The sequence below is a fragment of the Lissotriton helveticus genome, chromosome 10 (genome assembly GCF_964261635.1).
Source record: "Lissotriton helveticus chromosome 10, aLisHel1.1, whole genome shotgun sequence".
Taxonomy (NCBI): domain Eukaryota; kingdom Metazoa; phylum Chordata; class Amphibia; order Caudata; family Salamandridae; genus Lissotriton; species Lissotriton helveticus.
In genome coordinates, this window is record NC_136071.1 from 1179330834 (window position 1) to 1179357830 (window position 26997).

The 26997-nt window shown below is 51.6% G+C and overlaps 1 protein-coding gene and 1 long non-coding RNA gene across 2 annotated transcripts in view; one reads left to right on the top strand and one right to left on the bottom strand.

Annotated features, from left to right (window-relative positions):
* The window catches only part of BTD (biotinidase), a 179671-nt gene that overhangs the window by 97163 nt on the left and 55511 nt on the right, over window positions 1-26997 (bottom strand). The window lies entirely within an intron of this gene.
* Window positions 14715-26997, top strand: part of LOC144785670 (uncharacterized) — a 34954-nt gene continuing 22671 nt past the window's right edge. The window contains exons 1-2 of the long non-coding RNA XR_013602013.1: window positions 14715-14845; window positions 25817-25943. This is a non-coding gene — a long non-coding RNA (uncharacterized LOC144785670). The remainder of the gene's footprint in view (window positions 14846-25816; window positions 25944-26997) is intronic.

The following is a 26997-nucleotide window of genomic DNA, read 5'->3' on the forward strand; positions in this document are numbered from 1 at the left end:
GCGGTGGGGTGCCATTCAGCATGTAGAGTACTGATTTCGACCAATTAATTTTATATCCCGATGCCGTGCCATGTCTCTCGCATAAGGCCAGTAAGGCCGGCACCCCCTGCTCGAGGTCCGTGAGGTAGACCAACATGTCGTCGGCGTACAGGGAGACCCTGTCTTCCCAGTCGCTTCCCCACTGAATGCCCTTCAGCAGCTGTGTGGTCCTGACGACTGTCGCCAAGGGTTCCAAAACTAGTGCGAATAACAACGGCGAGAGTGGGCATCCCTGCCTCGTGCCTCTCGCTAGCGGGAATTCACTCGATATGTGGCCATTGGCCGTCACTCGTGCCACGGGTTCAGTATATAGTAGCCTGACCCACGATATGAATGTCGTGCCGAAACCCATGTGTGCCAGGACCGCCAGGAGATAGTTCCACTCCACCATGTCAAACGCCATCCTGGCATCCAAGGAGAGCACCGCCGCTGGTTCCTCGAGCAGTGGGGCGCGTGCCATTACGCCGTGAAGCTATTCCTAAACTTTTGTTGAAATTTCAGAAATACATAAGTTTCCTGAAAGTTTTAATTCTTTTTATTTCCCCATATAGACTGCTGTATAGTTGGTACAAAATTAAAAAGTCAGTGTAAAGTGCTGCTCATTTGTTGACTCTGGGTACCTCTGGTTCTTGGAGAACCTACGAACACTGCATATCCCCCAAAACCAGAAGGGACAGTGTAATGCTTCTGTAAATTTGGCCGTTGTGACAAGTTACAGATGAAAATGTAGCCACAAATTGATGTTTTTCCTACAAATTGTCAGTGTTTTGTTTCGACAGTTAGATTCTTTGTGACAACCTTGACTGATCTAAACAAATGACCCACTTATTGAATGCAGGTTGTGTTTCCTTTCACAATTTTATACCTTTCTAGGATCACCTGCGGTTTGGCACCTGTTTCCACACCAAACTGATGGTAGGTTGAAACCACAAAAATTAGGAACAAATGGATTTGCTTATAAAAATGAAAAACCTTTAGTAACATAAAAACCAAGAGCAGAGAGGGGGTAGGGGGGCCCCAACGAGGACTTACTTGGTAGAGGAGCAGAGCGGCTGCCTTGGTTATCGCAGAGGCCGCCGCACCCTCCCGAAGGGAGGGGGAGGCTTGAAGGCCGTCGCCATAACCCACACGGTGCCCACAGGTGGGAGAACTGGTTCAGGGCGCCTGAAAGCGCCCAGAAACCAACGGAAGCAAAGGGCGCACCAGCCCGCTCCGGCCGGAAGTGACCTGTGACCCGGGCCGCCCCAAGGGGCGGCCAATGGTCACTCTGCGCTTGTTTCGAACCCCCCAATCAGGGGGGCCTGCCTGAGGCCCGATGGCAGGATCAGGGGATTTAAGTCGCCACTCTCCCAGCAGTGGACACAACTTCGTCAAGGAGCTGGGAGAGCGGCGCACCAACTCTACAATCGCAGCCCCACCCACCCACACCTAAGGAGCAGCAAAAGTCGCAGGGCTGGACTAGGTGCAGGGGCGTTTGCGGAAATCAGTACAATGGTTGGCTAAGGGAACACACCGGAGGGCGGTGTGGAGGAGGAGGGCCACTCACTTTTCAATGCCGCACGGCAGGGTGAGGTGGCCACACCAAGGAGGGGAGTAGCATGAGGAGACGGCACTCGCGGCCCAGACCCGGCCGGACGGCAGGGCGCAAATGGTAGCGAGCTGGGGACCTAGCTCCAGAGAGAAAAAGCTCCCCTCCACGACACGCAGAAGGCGTGGGCGACCAACTACTGGAACACCAAGGACTGACAAGGAGCTGGTTATACAGTGCCATTCACGAACTGAGGAGTAACACAAAAGACTGACACCTGTTCCTCACAAGATGGTGTCATAAGTTTACTGTATGATTTATATGTATGATTTATGTGTAACTGCCTGCAGTTCAAAAAATGAAAAAATTGTATAACCATTATGTGTTCCAATATTAATAAAACTGCGGCCAACAACGACCACCACGGAGAGCAGGCATTGTTGGCTGAGATTATTGGCTAGGAGGGCAAACGGGTGTTAAAGGGGTTGTCTTATTGGGTTCCCACAGAATGGGCACGTGCGGGGGTTATCATAGCGGGAGCTGTGGGAGCCGCACCTCCGGCTCCATGCCACGGCTGCTGACGGGAGGAGAGAGCAGAGCAGGCGGGCGGCGTCACTCAGGACTCAGCACACCCCTCCGCCCAGGGAGGCGAGGGAGTCCTCCTGTGGGGCGAAGTACGCACTCGCCCAGCTGTGTAACCTCTCAAGGCGGGAACGCTCGCGGCCCCCTCACGAGACAGTAATACTTTTCAGAGTGAAGTGCATTCTCTCACGGTGCAGTGCAACCACTCACAGCGGAGTGTAACCATTTCCTGGCGCGGTGTGTCCTTTCACGGCGCAGTTTAACCTCTCACAGTCGACACAATGACGGTTCAGCGTATCCTCTCACAGTGCAGCTCAGTCACCTGCGGTGCCGTGTATCATTTCACTGTGCAGTGTGCCAGTATGCCCTCTCACAGTGGATTCACTGGCGGTGTGCTGTATCCTCACAGACTGTATATGTAGTTTCGCAGTGCCGTAGATCCACTCACGGTGCACTGTATATCTTGAAAGTGCACAGTGTACACAGATGCTATGCGGCACAGTCACTAACAGTGCTGCGCACTCCCAATGTAGCGGGCCTCACTTCCTACAGTCTCCTCTCACACTGCAATGTGTGCTGACACTGAAGTTCATCCTTTCACCGCAGTCCACTGAGAGCAAATATGCTGTAACCTTTAACAAAGGAGTATATCTCCACCATGCGAATTGCGCCCTTTTACAGTATGGAGTATCCTCTCAGAGTGCAGCGTGTCCCGTTTCACATCACCTTTTTGCCCCCACAAGGACTGTTTCTTCACAAATCCCAGTTATGTCACTGTTTCCCCAGAGAGCTCGCACTCCTCTCACAGCAGTGCTGTCTGCCCCCTCACAGTGTCCCGTCACCATGCAGGGTGTCCTCCCACGCGCATCACTTCCTGGCCGGTGGTGTGGACTCAGTGCCACTTGCTGTAGTGTAGGCAGGCGTGGCGCCTGCAGGCTTTTCACTGACAGCTGCCCGCGTGCGCCGAGGCCCGAGGGGAGCAGGGTGAGTGCACCTGCAAACACACCTGCACACACCTTGATTACAAATGTCCTCGCGGCAGCAGCAGAGCTTCAGCTGTCAGGACGCGGGGGGATTCATGTTGTGAAAAACAACAGAAAAAAAATAATTTTAGGTTTTCCTGACCCAGTCATCTCCCGAAATAACAACGCTGGTCAGAAACGGGAAGTGCAGAAACGGGAAGTGCAAAGTGATTAGTCCCCGTGCATGCAAGTCGTGGTATTTGCACGAGTCTCCCACAAGTAGGTACCACACCCATCAGAAAGCTGAATATTCTTAGGGAAAAGCTGCGAACGATTTCGAAAACGATGAAAATGCAGATAAACGTGTTTTTTTCATCAGCCAAAATGGTGGCCTACTCCTAAAGGGCTTCCCTGGGTTCACTGGGAGTGAGAGGTCTCCCAAGTGCCCTCGTTGACCGGGCTGCAGGACGGACACCAGGACAGTGAGCACGCGAACAGGTCTGACAGGCGCTGCTCAACCAGGCCCGGGCCGGGTCAGAACATTAGTCAGCCCCCCCCCGCCCCCCCCCCCTGCACAGACAAACATTTTCACGAGGCTGGAGTGTGGAAGTCTTAACTTACAGCCGCACACTGGTATGCTTTACTATAAAAGTGGAAAGCTGGCGGGCCGGAGGAAGCGGTGTCTTTGAGCTCCCGGGCTTAATAGTGAATCCCCTGGGGAGGCACGGGAATAGCATCTGATACTAAACCCAGAAGAAAGTTTGCAAGGCTCCGCTATAGTCAACAAATAACGAAACAATCCCTTTGATGTCCCACGGCCACCAAAATAGTGCACGGGCCCCCTTCAGACATTTCATTTTTTTCCAGGCAGTATTAAAAAAACAAGTACACTGTGCCCAGAAAAGCGTGAGAGTGAGAAACTTTTTGCCATAGCTGTAAAAACAAGCTACAAACTGAAAATAAAACGCTGCGATGTGGGCACTCGTGTGTCTGTCTGCGTGCGCGTGTGTATGTGTGTGGGGGGGGCCTGTATGTGCGTGCATGGGCGCTTGTGTGTGTGTGTCTGAGAGAATGCAGCGAGCGCGTTCGCGTACGTGTGCTCCTTTCAAATCGCCTCCAAGGCGATGCGCGCGGCCAGGATTGTCTCCTGGAAAGGAGACACGGCCACAATAAGTTCTCGGCGGAGACGCGCTTCCGCGCGTTCAGCCGAGCCCTAAAAAAGAGTCCCGGGGATGGGGTCCCTGAGCCCCAAGAGCACCCCTCCCATTTTTTTTGACAAAGCGACCCCAGGAATGAGGTCTGCCTGACTGCGGCCAAGCCTCGCAGCCAACCCCCCACTCTGCAAACAGCCAAAGGCTGTGCGTGGCAGCGGTTTGACCTGATGTAATAAAAACCAAAGATATTCACTGCAAGAAACAAAGGATTTTAGTGACCTTATAGTTAGCTGAACATTTCAGAGACAATGTAACATTTTAAACTCAAGAAAACCACTGAAATTCACAAGTTATAGTTATCTCTGGTAGAGCTTCAACTGGGGCACCTGCTTTGTTCATAAGTGCTTCCCGTTCAGTTTTAATTTCCATGAAATGAGCATTAGGGTCAGAATGGAACCTCATTTTTTTCCATGAAAAGTCCACAGTTTTGCCGAAAAGGTCTACCCGACTGGAGTACTTTCTACTGGTTAATTAGTAAGTGATACCTTGTTAGGTAAATGGATACTTCAAAATCTACACTACAGCTGCATAAAGGACCACAAGGTAATGTCTCCAGTGACCTTGTGTGGTGCATTTTCAGCAATTTGATTGCTCCTGCAGTGTCTTCATCATTTAAAAAATCTATGATAACATGAATTCTCATCAAGAGAACGCGACAAGACTACAAAAAAGGTGTATCTCCACCAAACAGGGTTACTTCCTCTTAAATATATGAAGTAAGTGCTTCTTTGTTTGGTGGAGATGTCCTCGTATTCCTCTGTATCAAGAAAGCATCACCAAAATAGGGAGGAAATGAGCTCGGGGGCCTTTTGGTAAGCTGTCCATCATCATGGGAAAAGGCGGGAACACCTTTGCATACTAATATGGAAAATGGGGATGGGCCAAACAAGCGGAGCTTGCAAATGATTTTGGGCATTTGCATACTCAGGGTTATTAAAAAGTAGAACCATGGACTCTATCAATTATACAAGGGGAGGTGCCGGTTTCTGCCCAGGGGACCACCATCCCCCAGGGTCCAACCTCATAATGCGTGCCATGGAGCCCACCCAGGGTACCCAGTGTGCAACGTTGGGGAACACAGGGGGAGCCACAATACCTCCAAGGTCCCTGCCAGCTCTTCACTTGCAGCGGGAGGTGGCATTGCTCCCAATGCAGGGAGTAGCCAAAAATGCTGCTCCCTTCATGTGGGAGCAATTCTTTCATCTGTTTTCCTGCCCGCTTGAAAGTAGGCAGGAAAACAGATGAAGAGTTCGCTCCAAGCGAACGGGAGCAGTTTTCCCGCTCCCACCAGATGGGAATGGACTTAGTGTTTGCTCTCCCTTGACGTGAGCTGTCAAACTCCCCGCCAAGCGAAACCAAACTGCTATCTCCAGAGGTTGGGCACCTCGGGTGATAGGGAGCAGGCCCTGGGGCGTGGCGGTCCACAGGGTGGTTAGAGGCTGCACCTCCTTTCTTTTTGCACAGGCCAGCCCCGGGGAGGTCGTGGCCCCCGGTGCCGAAAATAGCCCAGGAGTGGGGCTGTGCGCCCCTCCCTATTTTAATGTAGCCATGCTTCGGGATGGTGGTAGTCCCCAGGGTTGAATATGGCCCGAGAGGTGGGCTGCTTCCTCCTTTTTTTGTAATTCCATGCCCCAGGGAGGTAGGGGTCTCTGGGGACATTTTTAATACAGGAGGGGGGTGTGCACTGACCCCCTCTTATTTCCCTCTCAAGCCCAGGGCAGGTGGTGGTCCCCAGGGCCTTTTAAGGCCTACGGAGGTGAGCTATGTGGCCCCCCCTTATATTACTGTATAAAGCCCCGGGAAGGTGGCAGTACCCTGGGTTCAAACTGGCATGGAGGGGTATGCATCCCCCCATTTCTTATTAAAATATATGCCTCTGGGACCTTGCTCACCCAGGGGCTGAAAGAGAAACAAGCACGGAAGATCGTGCATTTATTTATTTTTTACTTTTGCCACAAATTTGCAGCAAGTCTGGTTTTTTTAAATAGATTTTGACCCAGGCAGGTCCCCAGGGGACCCCTGGACCAGGCCTAGGGGTTCAGGGTATTCCTACCCTGCCCCTTCTCTTCTTTTTTGTAAATGTTTTTGTTTGGGATTCGGCTAAGTCGGAGTCCCAAAATGACTGCCAACTATTACTGAATGAAGTGTTGGCAGCCAATCATATCTTTGCACGAGTTCTGGAGGATTCACACTTCTAGATATACACATTTGTTTTTTGTTTAATATCTCCAAAACTACTGAATGGATTTACACCAAAAGCGATCTTTCTGCCAAATTTTAGTGTAATTCCATCCAGCGGTTCGGGCTGTAGTTGTGTCTAAAATCACTATGGGAATTAACATGGGAAACACACTTATTGAGTCCCCTTTTTTCTTGGCCCTCACTTGATGGATCACCCCGAAACTTTCCAAGCACAACTAAGCATTCGACTGCACCTTTTTTGGAAACTTTTGTGAAGAAACATCAAACAGCGCCAAAGTTATAAGCTAGTTATAAAACACTTTTCCTACGGAAACTAGGTCCGAACTATACTGGCGACTGCCAGTAGGTAATTTTTTTAAATATAGACATGTATAATAATATTAAGTAATATGAATGTATTTAAAAATATATTGCCTACAAAGTAAAAGGCTATGAAGTAAAGGCTTAAAACTTAGATGTAATGACTTCCGATGTAACTGCTGCGATGTAATGACTTCCAATACAGAGCCTGAGAAATAAAGGTAAGCTATAACTGCCCCATCCGGTGTACCTGTCGGCACAGCTATGGATCCATGTTAGTTCCACATCTGCTAGGCAAGACCACATACGACAAAACAATATCCCACGATTTCATAGAGCTCGGTTTATAAATCAAACCTTCTGTGCCTTACAAGGGAATATTGGCAGGCACTGATTACAAAACTGTACTAGTCCAGCGGTCTCCAACCTTTTCTGGTAGTGAGACCTACTTCTGGTCAGTGAAAATCATTGTGAGCTACTCAAGGGCAAGCAACTCACAATTTGTTACTAGACACGCCCACGCTTCATTGACTTTAATCCGAACAGCCTAATGCCCATAATGACAGATTCTATGGTTTGAACAAAATACTTTGACTAGGGGCACTATGATAGGGCTGCGGTGTGTGCCAGGGAGAGCGTGGTCTTTGGGGACGTATGAACATGTGTGCGTACGAAAGGGATATATGTGTATGGATGACTGAGAGCCTGCGTTACCTTTCGCCTTTTGTGGCACCGTTACATGTATAACATGAACATACAACAATTTTCTTAAATTTGAGAAATTTAAAGTGCCGGAAAATGTTCTGCAAAATTTTTAGAACATTTTACTGCAATTTAAATGTCTCTCACTTAAAATATTGTCTGTATATTTCAGTTATAAATATGGCACAGTGTCTATCATTCAAACCATGAACAGGATCAACCTGCTCTAGTGTGCACTGTGCCTATTGAACTAAATGTTCTCAATTTTTCAAACATTAATTAATTTCAATCAGCCACAGGGAGCAAGATGCCTGATGTGTGTTAGGGCGACACTTTGAAATGAGAGAACACTAAACTGAACTGAAGAGTTAACTTTAAGTTTGTGTGGATTCCATGAAAATCATCTAAATGTTCCTCCATTTTCAAGTGTTACATTTAAAAACAGCAGGTATCTTAATCCCAGTGGGGTGTATACTTGGTGCCATATTTAGAACGGAAAACAGACATTTACTTAAAATGGGAGGAATTTAAAATGAAGAAACATGCTTCATAAAACATTAAGATATAACTAAAGACTTACTATTTCGCATAAATATTTTTCTTCACTTTAAATTTCTCCCATTAAAAAAAATAATATTGTACTTTTCAGTTATAAATATGGCACAATCAGCCTGATTCATCATTCTCCCGTTTTGCGAGCCCCTAATAGCGATTCATAAGGAATCGCTATTAAGGACTTGCAAAACGGGATTCATGTAGAAATTGCATAAAGAAATGCGATTCCTACACATTCCTTATTTGCGATTAGCAAATTGCTAATCGCAAATAAGGAATAACTCCCCATTCATTCCTATGGGCCAAAAGGCCCATAGGAATGAATGGGGAGTATTCCTTATTTGCGATTAGCAATTAGCTAATCGCAAATAAGATCAATCAATCAATCAATCAGCGACATTTATAGAGCGCACCACCTACCCGTAGGGTCTCAAGGCGCTAGGGGGGGGGGGTGCCGTTACTGCTCGAACAGCCAGGTCTTGAGCTTCTTCCTGAAGGAGAGGTGGTCTTGGGTCAGGCGCAGGTCGGCCGGGAGGGAGTTCCAGGTCTTGGCGGCCAGGTAGGAGAAGGACCTTCCTCCTGTGGTGGCTCTGCGGATGCGTGGGACGGCGGCGAGGGCGTGGTTGGCAGATCGGAGGTGGCGTTTGGGAGCGTAGAAGTTGATTCGGTTGTTGAGGTAGCTCGGGCCTTGATCGTGTAGGGCTTTGTGAGCGTGGGTGAGGAGCCGGAAGGTGATTCGTTTGTTGACAGGGAGCCAGTGCAGGTCTCTCAGGTGTCCGGAGATGTGGCTGTTCCGTGGGATGTCGAGGATGAGTCTGGCTGAGGCGTTCTGGATCCGCTGGAGTCTCTTCTGGACCTTGGCGGTGGTTCCGGCGTAGAGTGCGTTGCCGTAGTCCAGTCGGCTGGTGACGAGGGCCTGGGTGACGGTCTTCCTGGTCTCCGTGGGGATCCACCAGAAGATCTTCCGAAGCATGCGCAGGATGTTGAAGCACGACGAGGAGACGGCGTTGACTTGCCTGGTCATGGAGAGGGAGGAGTCCAGGATGAAGCCCAGGTTGCGTGCGTGGTTCGTCGGTTTGGGTGCGGTGCCCAGGGCGGGGGGCCACCAGGAGTCGTCCCAGGCGGAGGGCGAGGAGCCCAGGATGAGGACCTCCGTCTTGTCTGAGTTCAGTTTCAGGCGGCTCGTCGTCATCCATTCGGCTACCTCTTTCATCCCTTCGTGCAGGTTGGCTCTGGCGGCGGCGGGGTCGTTGGTCAGGGAGAGGATCAGCTGGGTGTCGTCGGCGTAGGAGATTATGTTGAGGTTGTATTGGCGTGCGATGGCCGCGAGGGGGCTCATATAGACGTTGAAGAGTGTAGGGCTCAACGAGGATCCTTGAGGGACGCCGCAGATGACTTTGGTGGCCTCTGACTTGTACGGTGGTAGGCGGACTCTCTGTGTTCTTCCGTCGAGGAAGGAGACGATCCAGTCCAGTGCCTTCTCCTGGATTCCGACGTTGCTGAGGCGCTGCACTAGGGTGCGGTGGCAGACCGTGTCGAAAGCCACGGAGAGGTCTAGGAGGATGAGGGCCGCTGTTTCTCCGTTGTCCATCAGGGCTCGGATGTCGTCGGTGGCGGCGATGAGGGCGGTCTCGGTGCTGTGGTTGGCGCGGAATCCGGACTGCGATGGGTCGAGGGATCCGTTTGTCTCGAGGAAGGCGGCCAGCTATTTGTTGACGGTCTTCTCGATGACTTTGGCTGTAAACGGGAGTAGAGAGATGGGGCGGTAGTTCTTGAGTTCGGTGGGGTCTGCTGTAGGTTTCTTGAGTAGCGGGCTGAGTTCGGCGTGCTTCCAGCTCTCGGGGAAGGTGGCGGTGTCGAATGAGGTGTTGATAATGTCCCGTAGGTGGGGTGCGATGACAGCGTCGGCTTTGTTGAAGACGTGGTGAGGGCAGGGGTCGGTCGGAGATCCGGAGTGGACGGAGTTCATCATGCGGATGGTGTCTTCGGTGTTGACCGGAATCCAGGTGCGGAGGGTGGTGGTGGGCGGCGCTGCTGCGGTCGTGGCGTGCGTCGGTTGAGCGCAGAAGCTGTTGTGTATGTCCGCGATCTTGTTGTGGAAGTAGGAGGCGAGGGAGTTGCAGAGGTCTTGCGATGGGGTGATGTCGTTGTTTCCGGCGTTGGGGTTGGAGAGCTCTTTCACGATGTTGAAGAGCTCTTTGCAGTTGTGTGCGTTGTTGTCCAGTCGGTTCTTGAAAGCCGTTTTCTTGGCGGTGCGGATCAGTTGGTGGTGTTTCCGGGTGGCGAGCTTGAGGGTGGTCCTGTTGTCCGGTGTGGGTTCCTTTCTCCAGGCTTTCTCGAGGGCTCGGCAGTTCTTCTTGGAGCTCTTGAGTTCGTCGGAGAACCAGGGGGCTCTCTTACTGCCGGATCTGCTAGGCGGGATCCTCAGAGGGGCGAGTTCGTCTGCGCATTTGCTGATCCACTTCGAGAGGTTGTCGGCGGCCTGGCTGGGGTTCGGTGAGCTGGCCGGAGGGTGCTGGCTCAGGGAAGCGGCGAGCTGGTCGGCTGTGATCTTGTTCCAGCTTCTTCGGGCAACCTGTTGCTGGTGGTGGTGGATCGTCGTTCTTCTGAAGGTGAAGTGGATGCATCTGTGGTCCGTCCAGTGGAGTTCTGTGGCGTGGCTGAAGGCGATGTCTTTGCTGGATGAGAAGACGGCGTCGAGTGTGTGTCCGGCGAGGTGGGTGGGGGTGGACACCAGCTGCTTGAGTCCAAGGTTGGCGAGGTTGTCGAGCAGGGTGCTGGTGTTGCAGTCGTTGTTGTTCTCCAGGTGGAAGTTGAAGTCCCCCAGGAGGATGTAGTCTGCGGAGGCGAGGGCATGAGGGCTGACGAAGTCGGCGATGTCCTCGCTGAATTGAGTGCGTGGTCCCGGAGGTCGGTAGATCAGGGTGCCTCTGAGGGTGGTCTTTGGGTTGGTGTGGATCTGGAAATGCAGGTGTTCGGCGGCGGGAGGGGTGTTGTCGCTGCTGGTCGAGATGCGGATGGTGTTCCTGTGGATGATGGCGATGCCTCCTCCCACCTGGTTGGCGTTGCGGTCCCTCCGGGTGATCTTGTAGCCTTCTGGGATGGCGATGGCGATGTCGGGCGCAGAGGAGGCGTTCATCCAGGTCTCCGTGATGAAGGCAACGTCAGGGGCTGTGGCGTCTAGGAGGTTCCAGAGTTCGATGGCGTGTCTGTGGACGGAGCGGGTGTTCAGCAGGATGCACTTGAGGTGGTTGCTGCCGGTGTTAGGCTTGGCGGGTGCTGGTGCAGGGCAGGTCCGGATGCAGGTAAACTTGCAGGCGTGGCAGCTGAAGGGTCCGTGGGTTTGCTTCGGAGTGGCTCGGTGGCAGCCTGGGATTCGGCCGGTGTTGAGAGCGATGAGGGTGGCGGCGGTGTACGTCAGGCGGGTCGGTCGGGGTCTTCGAGGGCCAGGGGTCCTGGCACTGGGCGCGGTCCACGCGCGGACGGGCGCAGACGGGCTTACCTTTGGCGCGCCTTCGGCGCACAATCGGCGCGCCCGCTGCGCGTCACCGCTGTGCGTTCGCACGGTCGCCATATATGGCGAAGGGTGCGGGTGGGCGGAGCAGCTGGGAGGCGGGAGCGGGGAGGGTACAGAAGGAAAAAAAGGGGCAGGGTCAGCGGTGGTGGCGGGAAGCGGGAAGCGGGGAGGGAAGACGGAGGGCGGCTACTGGCAGAGAAAACAGGCAATACAGAGGGAAAAAACAACAATCAGAGCAATAAAAACAATTCTAAACAGCAAAAACACCAGGGGCACAGGGGGAGAAGCGCCGAGCACGGACCACGCCGCTCGAAGGAGGGGGCGTGGTCACGAGGTGGCAGTCGGGCAGCGAGGCAGAATAGAAGGGGAGGCACACGCAGCAGCTGGTGGCCGTGCGGCGCGGGGGTGTCCCAGAACTAGGTCACCGATTTAAAGGGTGCCAGGGGTGTCTAAAGGACACCTTGTAGCAACCCTTAAATGCAAATTGAAACAGGTGTTGCGCACACACATGTCCAAAGGACATGTGTGTGTACAACATGCAACTTAGAAAAATGCTTTTAAAAGCATTTTTTAAGTTTTCGCTATTTACCACGAGGTTTGACCTCGCGGTAAATAGCGGGCCGAAATTGCGAATTCGCAATTTTTAAATGGATGATGAATTGCATTTAAGGAATCTCAAATAGAGATTCCTTAAATGTAATTCCTCGCTAAATAGCTAAATCGCTATTACCGATTTTTGCATTTGGGATGATGAATCCCAAATGCAAAAATAGCGCTCGCAAAGGGCCAGATTCTCAGAATCTGGCCCTTTGCGAGACGATTTCGGCTTGATGAATCAGGCTGAATGTCTACTGCCGACTGGGAGTAAGATTCTTGCTGCTTGCAAATGCCACGATCTGAAATAGAAGACAATTATAATGAAGAGTTAACTTAATCATTAAGGTAACTTCATTTAAAGATTTCCAATTTAAAAGCATTCAGAAACATCATTTTGTTCTCAGCTCCAATATTTAGTTGACATGGACTTTTATTTAAGAGGTATTCAGTTCTTCACCTCTGTGCCCATCCTGCGTCATAAATCTGAGAAAGCACTGCTCTTTATCAAACTCTGATATCTGCAGCTGGAGGATGATAAGTTAAAGTAAACACAGCCTTCTTTTAACTTTAAAAGCAAATTGTGACTCTGTGCTTATTTAAAAATGAACTCAAGGCTGTGAGTTACTCTGAAGGTGTCTGCAAACTACTGGTAGACCATGATGGACTGGTTGGAGACACCTGTACCAGTCTTTGCTTTCATTCTGCAACACTTTAAAATTTTATTTTTAAGGAATCTTTTTATTATCTCTCTAACTTTTCTAAAGTAGTGATACCATCAACTTCTTATACAGTATTTGGACTCACCATTCAGTTATTTTGTGTGCATTTTTATGCCCTTCTTAGTTCCTTTAACATTTTAAACTGAATGTATTTTGTGCATCTTAGGCCCCCTTTGCACCAGCTTGTTGCTCTTCACCTCAAGTTACTCAGCTGCTAAAAAAAAAAGGGGTGATTCAGGAGTCTCTTCCTTATCCCGCAGGATTCCTCAATAACATATCTGTCGTCAAGACGAAAGGTGGAGGCTACAGACTGGTGATGAATGTCAGAGAATTCAATTCATGGCTAAAGCATCACCATTTCAAGATGGAGGGGTCCATCTGGTAGGAACATCCTGTGATAAGGCAACTGGATAGTTCACCCGGACCTGACTGAGGCCTACTTGACCAGACCTACATTTAACCTCTTCCATGCTCATGACGGCTCCCGGCCGTCATGAGTCACGGTGGGCGTGTGCTGATGACGGCCGGGAGCCGTCATGACCACGCCCGCGATAGGAATGTTCAGCACTGCGGTGGAATTCCCGCCGCAGCGATGAGGTTAAAAGCCATCACAGGTTCCTACGATTCCTTCAACAAGGCCAAACGTTGGAGATGACCACGCTACTTTACGGCATCTTGTCCACTCTTTGGTGCTTCATCAAGATCCACAAGCCAGTGGCTGAATCTCTCCACGCAAATCAAACTAGACGAAAAGTGGCTCACGCCGCAATACCCTTGACGTCTGTAGTAACATCTCTCGGTGACTGTCTCACTGCTTCAAGACCTGGTCCGTGCTTTTCTAAAGCTCACTTCTGCAAACATGCAGGGATACAGAAGTAGCACTGGAAGGGACGGAGGAAAGTTCAGGATTAACAGAGACAGCTCTTAGTGGACCTTCTCTCGAATTGTATCTGGTGTTTGACCCTTGAAGGAAACAAAGGATAATCCTTGCCTCCGCTTCTTTAACCCCCTGGCTGCGCCTGTGCGGCACATTCCGATCGCGGGCGTGGTCATGACGGCTCCCGGCCGTCATCAGCACACGCCCACCGTAACTGATGACGACCGGGAGCCGTCATTAGCACTGAAGGGGTTAATAGAATAGAACGCTTTCAGAGGCGAAACCTAGGAGTTTATACATTACGGTGAGATACGCGCACACCTGACACAGGCAGGTGGGGCATCCACTCACACCCGCCATGAGACAGCGTAAGATTTTGAAGCAAAGTGGGATATTTACAACAGAAACAGGCAGGTAGGGCAACTACTCACTTCGAACATGAGACATCTGGAGAACTCGCAGCCGAAGTAGCAGCTCATAAGAGACAACTTAAGAACTCAGAGCTGAGAGAGATACTCCTATCAGACACCGGGCAGCTTGATGTATTAGGACTTTGTGAACAAGTATGACAGCGGACATTAGATGTCAGACAGCTGGACACCTCTGTCAGTGGTGGGTGGCGGTCGTGATCCCGCTGTGTGGCGCAGAGCCGCGGCGAAAGTCCCCCGGTAAGTTCGGGGAACTGACTTTGCTCCAGAATATTAACTCTGAAACTCTGCTGTTCGCTCCCAGGTGCCTCAAAGCGCCTACAGCCGAGGTGCCGCCCGCAGCGCTATACACGTCTCTCCTGTTCCAGCTGCACAGTGACACACAGATCCTTCTCGGGCTTTACTAAATGCCATGTCGCCCCCCTGGAGGCTGGGGCTGGCGGAGGAGGACGGAGCGCTCAGGGGCCCCCACCCCTCAGACAGGGCTGTATATATGGAGGCAGCGCCTGGAGGCGCGGAGCACAGCCACGGCTTGGGCGGGAGGCTCGGAGGACCCCCCAGATCTGCAGGAGCCGGACAGGGCAGCAGCTCGGGACAGACGCCACCACCCCACCCTTCAGGAAGTAAGTGCATGCGGATGGGGAGCACGCTGCACTATGCATGTATACCGTCCCGAGAGGATAGCTCGGTTGGTTAACTCACCTGTTTAGAGGAGTGTGTATAACCTGGCAGTTCACGGGCTCCGATTTCGAGAGAATCCATCGATATCTCATCCTTGCGTGGTCGATAAAATGCGTAGATATTTCATCCTTGCGAGGTCGATAGAATGCGTAGATGTTTCATCCTTGCGAGGTCGCTATTTCATCCTTGCGAGGTCGATAGAATGCGTAGATGTTTCATCCTTGCGAGGTCGATAGAATGCGTAGATGTGCGTAGCTGGTTTTGAGTAACAGGACGCGTGTATAATTCAAACCCCAAAGCACTGCCCTGTTTGGGAACAGGGATGAAGGGAGGCAGGGTCGGCTCGAGAAGATGCGGTGTGTGCGTGCAGTGTGCCATGAGGGGTGCAGCGCCTGCTCTGGTGGCGCTTCCCATCAGAACCACACGCTGTGCCAGAGGTTACTAACGAGGCGCTAGAATCCACTTCAAGGCACGTATGTGTTAGACACGTTCGTTTGGGGGGAGTTACATGACATTTTGTTATGGATGATGCTTTGATAACTTTTTATATTGTAATTCAACCGCACTCTTGGGGTTTCTAAGCACAAGTGTCCCTCGGTGTGATGGTAGTTTAGCTAGCGAGGGTGGGGGGTGGACTGTGATTTCCAGATCACAGCCGACGCCAGCAGCGAGCGCTTAACGAGATCAGGAGCCTTCTGCCAATGACCTGCTACGACGTGTTCTACATCAGGTGTACGGAGCACAGTGCGGTCACTGCGGTGCGGTAACATGTGTGTTATCATGTTGCGTGTGTTGTCTCATCTCGGTGTGTTTCCCATCATGTCCTGAAACACTGTCCGAGCGTCTGTTTCATGTATGTACCGCACTCCGCAGCTGCCCTTCAGATATCCGCAACAAGCATTCATTCATTCATTCATCCGTTTCCTTCCAGACTCGGATCTCTGCCCCCGGCGCCCCCACAGACCCCCGCCTAAGGTGACCAGAACTTTAAAGCCAAAAACCGGGACATTTCCCAATAATTGAAGGACTGCAACTTTACTTCAACCCAGCGCTCCTTCGCAGAGAATGAATTACAGAAGACTGGTAGTTATGTTATGTTATGTTATGTTAAGGTCATTTATTACGCACACAGATGCTCCAGCAAAGGAGCGTCCTGGCGCTGGGAGTCAGAACATACACAAAATGCCATGTTTCGAAGTCAGTAGCAGGACTGTTATTAAATGTGCGTTCTTATAATAGCTGCGAACCATCCCTGCTTTGAAAACATATAAAGAAGCCCTGAAAACCGGGACATGAGCTGAGTTTCCTGAAATCTGCCGGCGCACCTGGGGGGAAACCGGGACTGTCCTGGCCAATCCGGGACGCCTGGGCAGCCCCCCCCTCACTTACAAAGCTGCTCATTTGAAGCATCGACGTCTAACAGGAGGAGAGTCTGCTCTCAGCTGGTCCTGTCTCAGGGTGCTCTCAGCTGGTCCTGTCTCAGGGTGCTCTCAGCTGGTCCTGTCTCAGGGTGCTCTCAGCTGGTCCTGTCTCAGGGTGCTCTCCGCTGGTCCTGTCTCAGGATGCTCTCAGCGGGTCTTGTCTCAGGGTGCTCTCCGCTGCTCCTGTCTCAGGGTGCTCTCAGCTGGCGGGTCTTGTCTCAGGGTGCTCTCCGCTGCTCCTGTCTCAGGGTGCTCTCAGCTGGTCCTGTCTCAGGATGCTCTCAGCTGGTCCTGTCTCAGGATGCTCTCAGCTGGTCCTGTCTCAGGATGCTCAGCTGGTCCTGTCTCAGGGTGCTCTCAGCTGGTCCTGTCTCAGGGTGCTCTCAGCTGCTCATGTCTCAGGGTGCTCTCAGCTGGTCCTGTCTCAGGGTGCTCTCCGCTGGTCCTGTCTCAGGATGCTCTCAGCGGGTCTTGTCTCAGGGTGCTCTCCGCTGCTCCTGTCTCAGGGTGCTCTCAGCTGGTCCTGTCTCAGGATGCTCTCAGCTGGTCCTGTCTCAGGATGCTCTCAGCTGGTCCTGTCTCAGGGTGCTCTCAGCTGGTCCTGTCTCAGGATGCTCTCAGCTGGTCCTGTCTCAGGGTGCTCAGCTGGTCCTGTCTCAGGGTGCTCTCAGCTGGTCCTGTCTCAGGATGCTCAGCTGGTCCTGTCTCAGGGTGCTCTCAGCTGCTCCTGTCTCAGGGTGCTCTCAGCTGCTCCTGTCTCAGGATGCTCAGCTGGTCCTGTCTCAGGGTGCTCTCAGCTGGTCCTGTCTCAGGGTGCTCTCAGCTGCTCCTGTCTCAGGGTGCTCTCAGCTGGTCCTGTCTCAGGGTGCTCTCAGCTGCTCCTGTCTCAGGATGCTCAGCTGGTCCTGTCTCAGGGTGCTCTCAGCTGCTCCTGTCTCAGGGTGCTCTCAGTGGGTCCTGTCTCAGGATTCTCTCAGCTGGTCCTGTCTCAGGGTGCTCTCAGCTGGTCCTGTCTCAGGGTGCTCTCAGCTGGTCCTGTCTCAGGGTGCTCTCAGCTGGTCCTGTCTCAGGGTGCTCAGCTGCTCCTGTCTCAGGGTGCTCTCAGCTGGTCCTGTCTCAGGGTGCTCAGCTGCTCCTGTCTCAGGGTGCTCAGCTGCTCCTGTCTCAGGGTGCTCTCAGTGGGTCCTGTCTCAGGATTCTCTCAGCTGGTCCTGTCTCAGGGTGCTCTCAGCTGGTCCTGTCTCAGGGTGCTCTCAGCTGGTCCTGTCTCAGGGTGCTCTCAGCTGCTCCTGTCTCAGGGTGCTCAGCTGCTCCTGTCTCAGGGTGCTCTCCGCTGCTCCTGTCTCAGGGTGCTCTCAGCTGGTCCTGTCTCAGGGTGCTCTCAGCTGCTCCTGTCTCAGGGTGCTCAGCTGCTCCTGTCTCAGGGTGCTCTCAGTGGGTCCTGTCTCAGGATTCTCTCAGCTGGTCCTGTCTCAGGGTGCTCTCAGCGGGTCCTGTCTCAGGGTGCTCTCAGCTGGTCCTGTCTCAGGGTGCTCTCAGCTGGTCCTGTCTCAGGGTGCTCTCAGCGGGTCCTGTCTCAGGGTGCTCTCAGCTGGTCCTGTCTCAGGATGCTCTCAGCGGGTCCTGTCTCAGGGTGCTCTCAGCTGGTCCTGTCTCAGGATGCTCTCAGCTGGTCCTGTCTCAGGGTGCTCTCAGCTGGTCCTGTCTCAGGATTCTCTCAGCTGGTCCTGTCTCAGGGTGCTCTCAGCTGGTCCAGTCTCAGGATGCTCTCAGCTGCTCCTGTCTCAGGGTGCTCTCAGCTGGTCCTGTCTCAGGGTGCTCTCAGCTGGTCCTGTCTCAGGGTGCTCAGCTGCTCCTGTCTCAGGGTGCTCTCAGCTGGTCCTGTCTCAGGATGCTCTCAGCTGGTCCTGTCTCAGGGTGCTCTCAGCTGGTCCTGTCTCAGGATTCTCTCAGCTGGTCCTGTCTCAGGGTGCTCTCAGCTGGTCCTGTCTCAGGGTGCTCTCAGCTGGTCCTGTCTCAGGGTGCTCTCGGCTGGTCCTGTCTCAGGGTGCTCTCAGCTGGTCCTGTCTCAGGGTGCTCTCGGCTGGTCCTGTCTCAGGGTGCTCTCGGCTGGTCCTGTCTCAGGGTGCTCTCAGCTGGTCCTGTCTCAGGATGCTCTCAGCTGGTCCTGTCTCAGGGTGCTCTCAGCAGCAAGACTCCTAACAGGCACACGTCGTTATGATCGCATTTCCCCATCGCTCGGAGCCCTCAGCTTGCATGAGTAACACACAAAAAGCTCGACACAATTCTGGTCCTAAATACTTGGCGAATGGGGTCAAACTATCAGGAGGTAGAAGTTCTAAATCCCTCATACTAGAACCAGTCAGATTCAAAAAAAGGAAAACATACGTCCGCACTTTGGCCAGATCACCCCAAGAATAATGAACTCGCCACCACCCTCTGTAGATCAATCCCCTCTCTCAGGCTTTTCAAGAAGGAAAGCAACGCCTTACTACTGAAAAACACAGGCCATAAGAGAGCTTTGTGAAAATGTCACTCACCCTACTGTATGTTGTATCCTATTGTTTGTACCATACTCTTCAAACTCTATGTACAGCGAACCAAGAGTAACAGGTATTTTTAATGTACGGAAACCCTAATCGGCGCTCTCTTTTTTGTACAGCGCTCCAAAACCATGATGGTGAAGTTCACACGTTATACAAACAGTAAATAAATAAATAAGAAATGTACAGGGCTTAAACTCAATATAAGACTAGAGTCTACGAACAAGTTTATCCAGGATTAAGTGAAAATGAAGAAACAATAATGAAAAAGTAACATAATGACAATAAAAAGACAAAGACTACCATTATTTTGAAGTAATGCATCGTTACCTGAAGTAACTGAGGATAGCTGTAGAGTTGGGTCATGAGGTTTAAAGGTTACGAATAGGGAAGGTTTACGAGAAATGGCTAGTTTTACCGTCAGGTTATCAGGTATAAGGTGGTGTTAGGACAAACTAGGACAGGGCACTTAACCTGCATTGTTGTTGTGATGGAAATTGTCATTATGGGTTCCTCATTTTGGACTCTGAGGACGTTGACTGTGTCCTGACAGATTCTTTACTCGGGTTTTTTATTGCATTATTCCTTCATCTTCTCATTCCTTATTTACACATAGATCTGATTTATGACGTGGGCCATACAATGTGCATTTTTCAGAAATCTTCAGGCTCAGGTCTTTGCTACGGGTAATACTTGTCGATGGTTCTGGGAGTCAGTGAGAATCTTACAAATCTGCTGAATGCGCTACAATAGCTTTTGCCTAGTTAGGTCGAGCCTAGCGATGCAGCGCGCATGCGCTGCTCGCTCTGAGCGGCACGCTGTAGTAGGGTACGTTGTGGAAGTGCTGTGGAAGCCCCGCCCACTCTCCGCACATATTTGTAATTGGCTGGTGTCAATGTCCTTGGTAAATGCTGGCTTCTGATTCATTATGAGGCTGGTCGGTAACGCCCGGTCTCCATTTGTTGCCGCCCATAAGGACTGGACCTTTTACTTCGCTCCTAACACGGCATATCTAGCGGGCGAGCACTATTTACTTTATTGACAATGGCAGCTGTCCTACTGCAGGAAGAATGTGCTTTGATGCCTTCCTTACTTCCTCCCTCCCGTTGTTTGTGCCTTCTTCCCCCTCCCGTTGTCCGTGCCTTCAAATAAACCCCCCCCCCCCCCGCCGTCCCTCCCCTTGTCGGCATGCCTACTGTATCTTCGTACTCAAGTTGTCTGTGCTGCCACCCCCGCGTTGTCCGTGATCACTACCATTTGCAAAGCAATAGGTCTCGCGTAAATACGAGTCCTATTGCATGGCACATGCTTGTTGGAAAACAGAGAGCTGCCCTTTCTGACATCACGTTAATAATTTTACAAGTAGGCGTTCACCTCTTTGGTCGATACAAGAAAGCTTTGCTGCCGGAAAGGGTCAGCAGGTAACCCATTGACCATGCATCAGCCGTTCACGCCTCCCCAATGTCTCTCCCGGACAAGCTGCACACGGCATGCCCAGCTGGTCTGAGTAAGGAATACGGGGCTTACCTCTACTAAGACCATCGCAGACCTTTGTGCTTGTGGGCATACGAGGGGCAAGTTTAAGGTGAGGTGAAACGGAGCTGCCATCACCCCGCAGAGAAGATCACAAGTGCTGGACGGCCAAGGATCATACGGCTGGGAAAGTCTGAGCCCCCGACACCCCGCTCTCCCAGGAGGGGGGTTCTCATTAAGGCAGAACTGTCCTGCAGCCCCCCACTCATCATACACCCCCACCACAACTGAACCCATGTCATGTGAGTCGTCTTCAACTGATCCTTGCTTTTTAGCCAATTGTATTTGGGAGTCTTGGATTGTAAGTACGAGTCTCAAACTCGAACCCCAACATAGCACGTGATGTGGCCTGAAAGGGAAAAAAAGACCGACTAAAGGTAAGCGTGGTGTCCATGCGGCCATCTCGGAACTAAGCACTCCCGAAAGAGGCCAATGTTTGCATGGGCAACGGAGGTCGTACAGCTGTTTCCTTCTAGAGTTGCCAAGGATTGAATGGGTGCGATTGTGGCCTGGTCGGGGAGACGGGGACCTTGGAAACATTTAACACAAAAAATAATGTGATTCTGTACTGATCACGTTATCTCTTTATGCCTCAAATTATAAAGGCGTGCAAAGTAAATATGAAAACAAGCATTGGTAAAACAAATAGGTCTCGCCATTGAAAGGCGTTAGCCAACTTTCTGGCTTTGCTAATGTTTTTTAAATACAGTTAAGCACATTTGTCTTAAGTATTGTGCATATCCAAGTATAGGAGGTTGGTAAGCAGAGGGCATTCAGTGGTCAGAGGCAGAAAAACTGGGCACAGTTCAAAGGTTTGACTATTTTTCCAAGGAGGAGCTACTGGGGCTGGGAACAAATTTGGAATGGATTGCAGTCATGTAGTCATCCTTGAGGGGGCCATACCGTGCAAATATATAGTTATAGGTGTATTTTTTTCACAGGGCAGTGGAACCCATGGGACAGGGACCATCTAATGGACCCATTGTTTCCATCAGTAACTACCGGGTGGGTGGCCTGAATACTGATCTGGGGTCAGGGTCCTACCGCACCTCTAAACTCAGTATATATATATAAATATATTTTGCGGATGTACATAGTTCAAGAGGGAACAGGAATCAGGGCAACAGACTCAGCCAACAAGATGTACCCAAAGGCTGTAGTGAGTACCTGTCTGATTTAGGGACCACCGATACTGGACGGTGGGCCTGGGGCAGTGTAGCCTCATGTAACCGACCATCAGTTAATGATACCCTTACAAAAAGAACAATTGATGGACAGAATGCAGAACAATGTCATACATTCACCCCAGTACAGAGATCTGGGCCTCAATCCATTGTTTTTTTGCTCACCATGCCATTCCAGTTTGGACCCAGCCATATGCAAATCAGTCTTGACCCTGTGCCCCATGGGAACAGTCCAGCCCACAATGCGAGGCCAGGTCCTCTCTGGACTGGAAACAAGCATCCTAGGACCGGTTTCGGGCTTTCAGCCCTCATCAGCCAGGACAGCTTGACTCCAGTGGCATGGAGAGCAAAGGACCCACATCTGGGCAAACCCATCCCACTCGGGGGACAAATGCAAAATCAACAATTGATGGACAGAATGCAGAATAATATCATACATTCACCCCAGTACAGAGATCTGGGCCTAAATCCATCGTTTTTTTGCTCACCATGCCATTCCATTTTGGAGCCAGCCATATGCAAATCAGTCTTGACCCTGCGCCCAATGGGAACAGTCCAGCCTGAACTGCCAGGCCAGGTCCTCCCTGGACTGGAAATAAGCATCCTGGGACAGGTTTCTGGGTACTAACCTTCATCAGCCAGGATAGCTTGAATCCAGTGTCACAGTGAGCAAGGGCATACCTGCTGGACTTGGCCCTTCTGGCAGGTTCACCCCTGAAGTAGTTTTTGCTTGTTATATGTGACCTGGGGATGGTGATTCCCACTCTGAGTGCGTGTGGTGAGATAGGCCTGCCTTCCCATAGGAATGCATGGGGAATGTATGTGTCCCTGGTAGTTCCTGATGCGTGGGGTGTGCAGGGTCGAGTCTGGTATGTACGGACTCGTGTGGTTGAATGCTGCGAGATGATGTATGCGGCGTGTATGTGTCTAGTGAGGAAGTACCACTTCTAGACATAGGTGTGTGAGTGCAGTGAGTATGCTGGCACGTGATTGGCTGGGAGCCTGGCTCCAAGAGTCTGTGTGGGTCTGCCCCGGTGGTGACTGGAGAGATTAACATGCTGATGTGAGGGAAGGGCTGGGCTTTCCCCCACAATGCTGGCTCCATCCCCTGGGGTGCGTCTGATGACCCTGGCCTGCCTGCTGAATGGAAAGGGTGGCTGGGGAAAACAAGGTACTCCCAAAACCAGTTGCGACTGGTTTCTCCCCCACCCAGCACCTTTAGACAAAGGAAATTCATGTATAAAAAGAGTCTGTGACCTCTTCTACAGGGTTCTTGTTCCCAACTTGAATCTACCAGGGGCGTTCTGCTGCTTGGGCTCAGGGGAAGGCTTGCCTCCCTGAGCCCTGCCCAGCCCCTGGACTGCTGAGATGCTGGATTGCTGAAGGACTTTGTTGCTTTCTGTGGCTCTAGCGCTTGGGAGCGCTTTATCCTGCTTGTAGCGCTGGGGGCGCTCTATTTTCACTTATAGCGCTGGGAGCGCTTTATGTCTGTCCTAGCGCTGGGAGCGCTGTATTTCTGTCCTAGCGCTTGGGAGCGCTGTTTGTTCAAGCCGGTGCCCACCCGGCATTTGCCCTGCAACACGGAGGTTCTTGAACCCCCAGCGAGTGCCCACCTCGCTTCTGTCCTGATATGCTATTTTTGCCCCCGAGTTCACCGCCGCTGGCCCGGGACCCCTCGTGATGTCTTTCCTGGGCCGCGCTGGGATTGGCTGCCGGCCCGGGGTTCCCTGGTGACGTAATTCCCCGGGCCGCGCCGTGATTGGCTGCCGGCCCGGGATTTCCTGCTGACGTGTCCCCGGGCCGCGCCGTGATTGGCTGCCAGCCAGAGGAGCTTGTTATGCGGCCTGAGGAGAGCGACGAGGCAGGGAGCGGCGGGAGCCTAATCTGCGCCCCTGCTTCCCCCCGAGAATCTGCCGTCTCCCCCCCCCGGGGCCCCCAGGAGCGAGGGAGAGCCCCGGAGAGCGAGAAGAGACCGGCGCGTCCCCATGCTCCCAAAACCCGGTGAGTGCAGAGAGAGGGAGAGGAGGGGCGTCGGGGCACATTGCCGGTGCCCGCCCCTCCCCTCCAGTGCGAGCGCCTGGGTGCACAGAGGCCAGTGGGGCCACACCTGATGCCGAGTCCCCCGAGGGGGGACTCCACCTATTGAATCAGAGCCCAAGAGGCTCAGGGGGCAAGTTGCGATCGCGAGTCCCCCGAGAGGGACTCCACCAACCCCCCTCTGTTTAATATTGAGCCCGAGAGGCTCCACCATTGCCAACTGACCTTCTGAGCCTGAGAGGCTCCACCGCCTGCCAGTGTCTTTCGAGCCTGCGAGGCTCAGCCCGAGCCCCTTTGTTCTCGAGCACCGAGAGGCTCCACCTGTGGCATAATTGTGCCGAGCCTGCGAGGCTCCAATGTTGGCCCCCCTCATTATCCTCTACAGCTGCCCAGCACTTCGTGGGCAGCTGCTACGTGTAGGTTTATTGCTGGCTACCTGCAGCCTGTCCTGACATTGCGACATTGGGCGTCCTAGCCCCAGAAAGGCCAGTTGGCCGGTTGAAAGTAATATGCTCATGTTAATGCGATTCCTGAGAGTTATTATGTGTTTCACCCCTGAAGGTGCTTCTGTTGCGTTATGTGCCTTGTCCTTTCTTCCCTCCTGAATATCCGATGCCTCATGTATGTTGCTTCTGGTTAGAAATGAGTTCTAATGATAGTTCTATGAAGCTCCTAATTGTTATGTGTACTAATGCCAATTCCACCAAGTGCAAATTCCTGGCAGTGGTCCCCTGACCCTGTCCTGTACATATTCCCCTGCACTGCATCGTCGCGACTTTCTGGGCAAAGCAAAAAAACATGGAAGTTCATTCCTAGTCTTGGTCTCAGCCTTGGAGGGAGGAAGGAATAACTTCCAATTTCCTGGTCCCGGTCCAACATCTCCAGCTGCTGGTGCTGCAGAGTTTCTTCTGCAGTTCAAACAAACACAAGTAACTGGATGGTTCTTATACGCTTCAGAGGGATGTTGGGCAGGGCTAGGGGTGACCGGAAGCCAGGGCCAATCAAAATGTACGCCACCTTCATAAATCCTGATTTCAGCAAACCCAATACCGAGCAAGACTTCCTCACTGGAGGCGGAAGGACAGCGCCAATTGGTGAAAAGGGATGTGGATTTGAGACGCACAGTGTAGACTGCATAGGTGAGGTCTCTCCTGTGTTTAGACAATCCACGTCAAACATCTATTCGAGGGAGCGCAGTGTTGATATCCTGAGCAGAGGGCGTTGACAGAGGTGCTGGGCCAGCCCAACTGCATTTGGTTTGGTTTGTCATTCTCTAGCAGAGGTCTCACCTGATGAGACCCACGTGGATTCTCCCAAACCCCCCATATAAACAGCAAGTCACATGCACAGAAGATGAACTGAAGGGCACCCTCCATCTTGTGCAACAATCATCATATTGTTGCACACTACTCCCTCAAGACATGGAACTCCTAAACATCTAACACACAAAACCATCACATCACACACCGCAATCCACAACACATATGCCAAGGGAAGGACCCGTGGTTACCGGTGACTATGGGAATTTCACAGGAATGGGATTAGTAGACCGTCTCCCAAAGCAGAAGTAAAAAAGTAAGTGTCCCAGCTCTACTCTTTCAGCTACAAGTTGGTCATGAATTTCCTGGGGTTGGGACAGCGGCAGCACTCTACCACGGGGTGCAGTGTGAGTGTGACCCCTGGTCTGGAGAACAAACTGATCTGCTGGTTAAAGCAAGAAAAAGATGAGGCGCCCTCAGTGTATTTACGGATTGTCAAGTTTACTGGGGGAAGTCTTCTGGGGAGGACAGTCAAAGTTGCCCGGTGCACAACGGCCCCGTTGCTTACGACAGGAGGACTATCACTACTTCAGAGGGCTCTACAGCAGTGGTTCTTAACCTGTTGCCAAGGAACTCTGGTGGTCTGCGCGGCCTACTCAGGGGGTCCGTGGCTGATTTACAAAATGAAATAATATCACATTTAATACATTTATAAAGTAGACACAAATTAAGCAAAGTTGAAAATGTAAAAACGTTTTCTATATTTGTGAATTAAATGTAAAATGTTAACATTTGTTTGGGGTACACTTGGTGTATACTTGTTTCTGTATATTAGTGTATTGTTTTGAGGTTCAAATCATAGAAATTGTCTAGACAATGAGGGAAAACCAGACAGTGCCATTAAATGATCTAAAGATGTTTTTTTTGCTGTTCCAGAATGAGAGACTCTTGGCTGCTGACAGTCACTTTGGCGGTCGCCATATTGCTGGTCTGCGCACTGGGCGAGCCGGCCTCCGGCGAGGAGGAATGGAAGTCCCTGGGAAACCCCTACAACAGAGACCTTGTAAGTGGAGCAGGGGACAGTGACTTTCTGGAACAATGTGCAGGCTTTGAAGAGAAGTGCCCATTTTAATATTTTAGAATTATGTGTCCCCGTTACCTTTTTTAAACATTTTACTTCTGATTTGTCTAACATGTGAAGAAAAAATCTTTTAGCAGCTTAAACTGGATGGCATTTCTTAAACCATAGAGCATCGCGAGGAAGCCCCGGGGGATGGGTGAGTCGTACAGAATCTATGACGTTATTCCACTGGCTTTTACAAAGCAGGGAATCACAACGCGGTTGTTACACAACCGCGTTGTGATTCCGCATACCATTACTTCGCAAGTCGGAACAACGACTTGCGGAGGGGGGGGGGGCTGGATGGTGAAATAGTATAATTTACTATTCCAAGTCCAGCCTGTGCGGACACTAGTGAAGGTGTTGGATTTCAAATCCAACACCGCCCCCCTCCTCCGCAAGTCGTTGTTGCAACTTACGGAGTAATGGTATGCGGAATCACAACGCGGTCGTTGAAACAACCTCGTAGTGATTCACTGCGTTGTAAAAGTTTCGGGGTAAACGTTGTTTACCGTTGTACATCAGCCCTCTCAATGTCTTCACAAGGAACATCAAAGAAACAATAGAAGCACAAGTAGGGGTTCACATTTATCCTGTTCTAACTACCCGAACGACGTCACTGCACAGGTTCACTTGTTCTCCTCCTCCCCTCCCTGCTCCGCACTCTACTCTGCACAAGTGCCGTTCATTGGCCGACCTAGTTCTTTAACACGCTTAGGGCCAGATGTAGGTGGCCGTTTCAGGCCATATACCGACCGGTAACGGCCGATTTTGGCCGTTACCGATCGGTAAATGGGTGACAGGTATGTAGGGGGCATTTTTTTACCGATTCGGTAAAATTACCGATTCGGTAATTTTACCGATTTGGTAAAATAAAAATTCGGTAAATTTACCGAATCTGAGGCACCCAGATGTAGGTGGGACTCTTCTGAGTCCCAGAGGCCTTACCGATTCGGTATTTACCGAATCGGTAAATACCGAATATTTCCGATTCGTT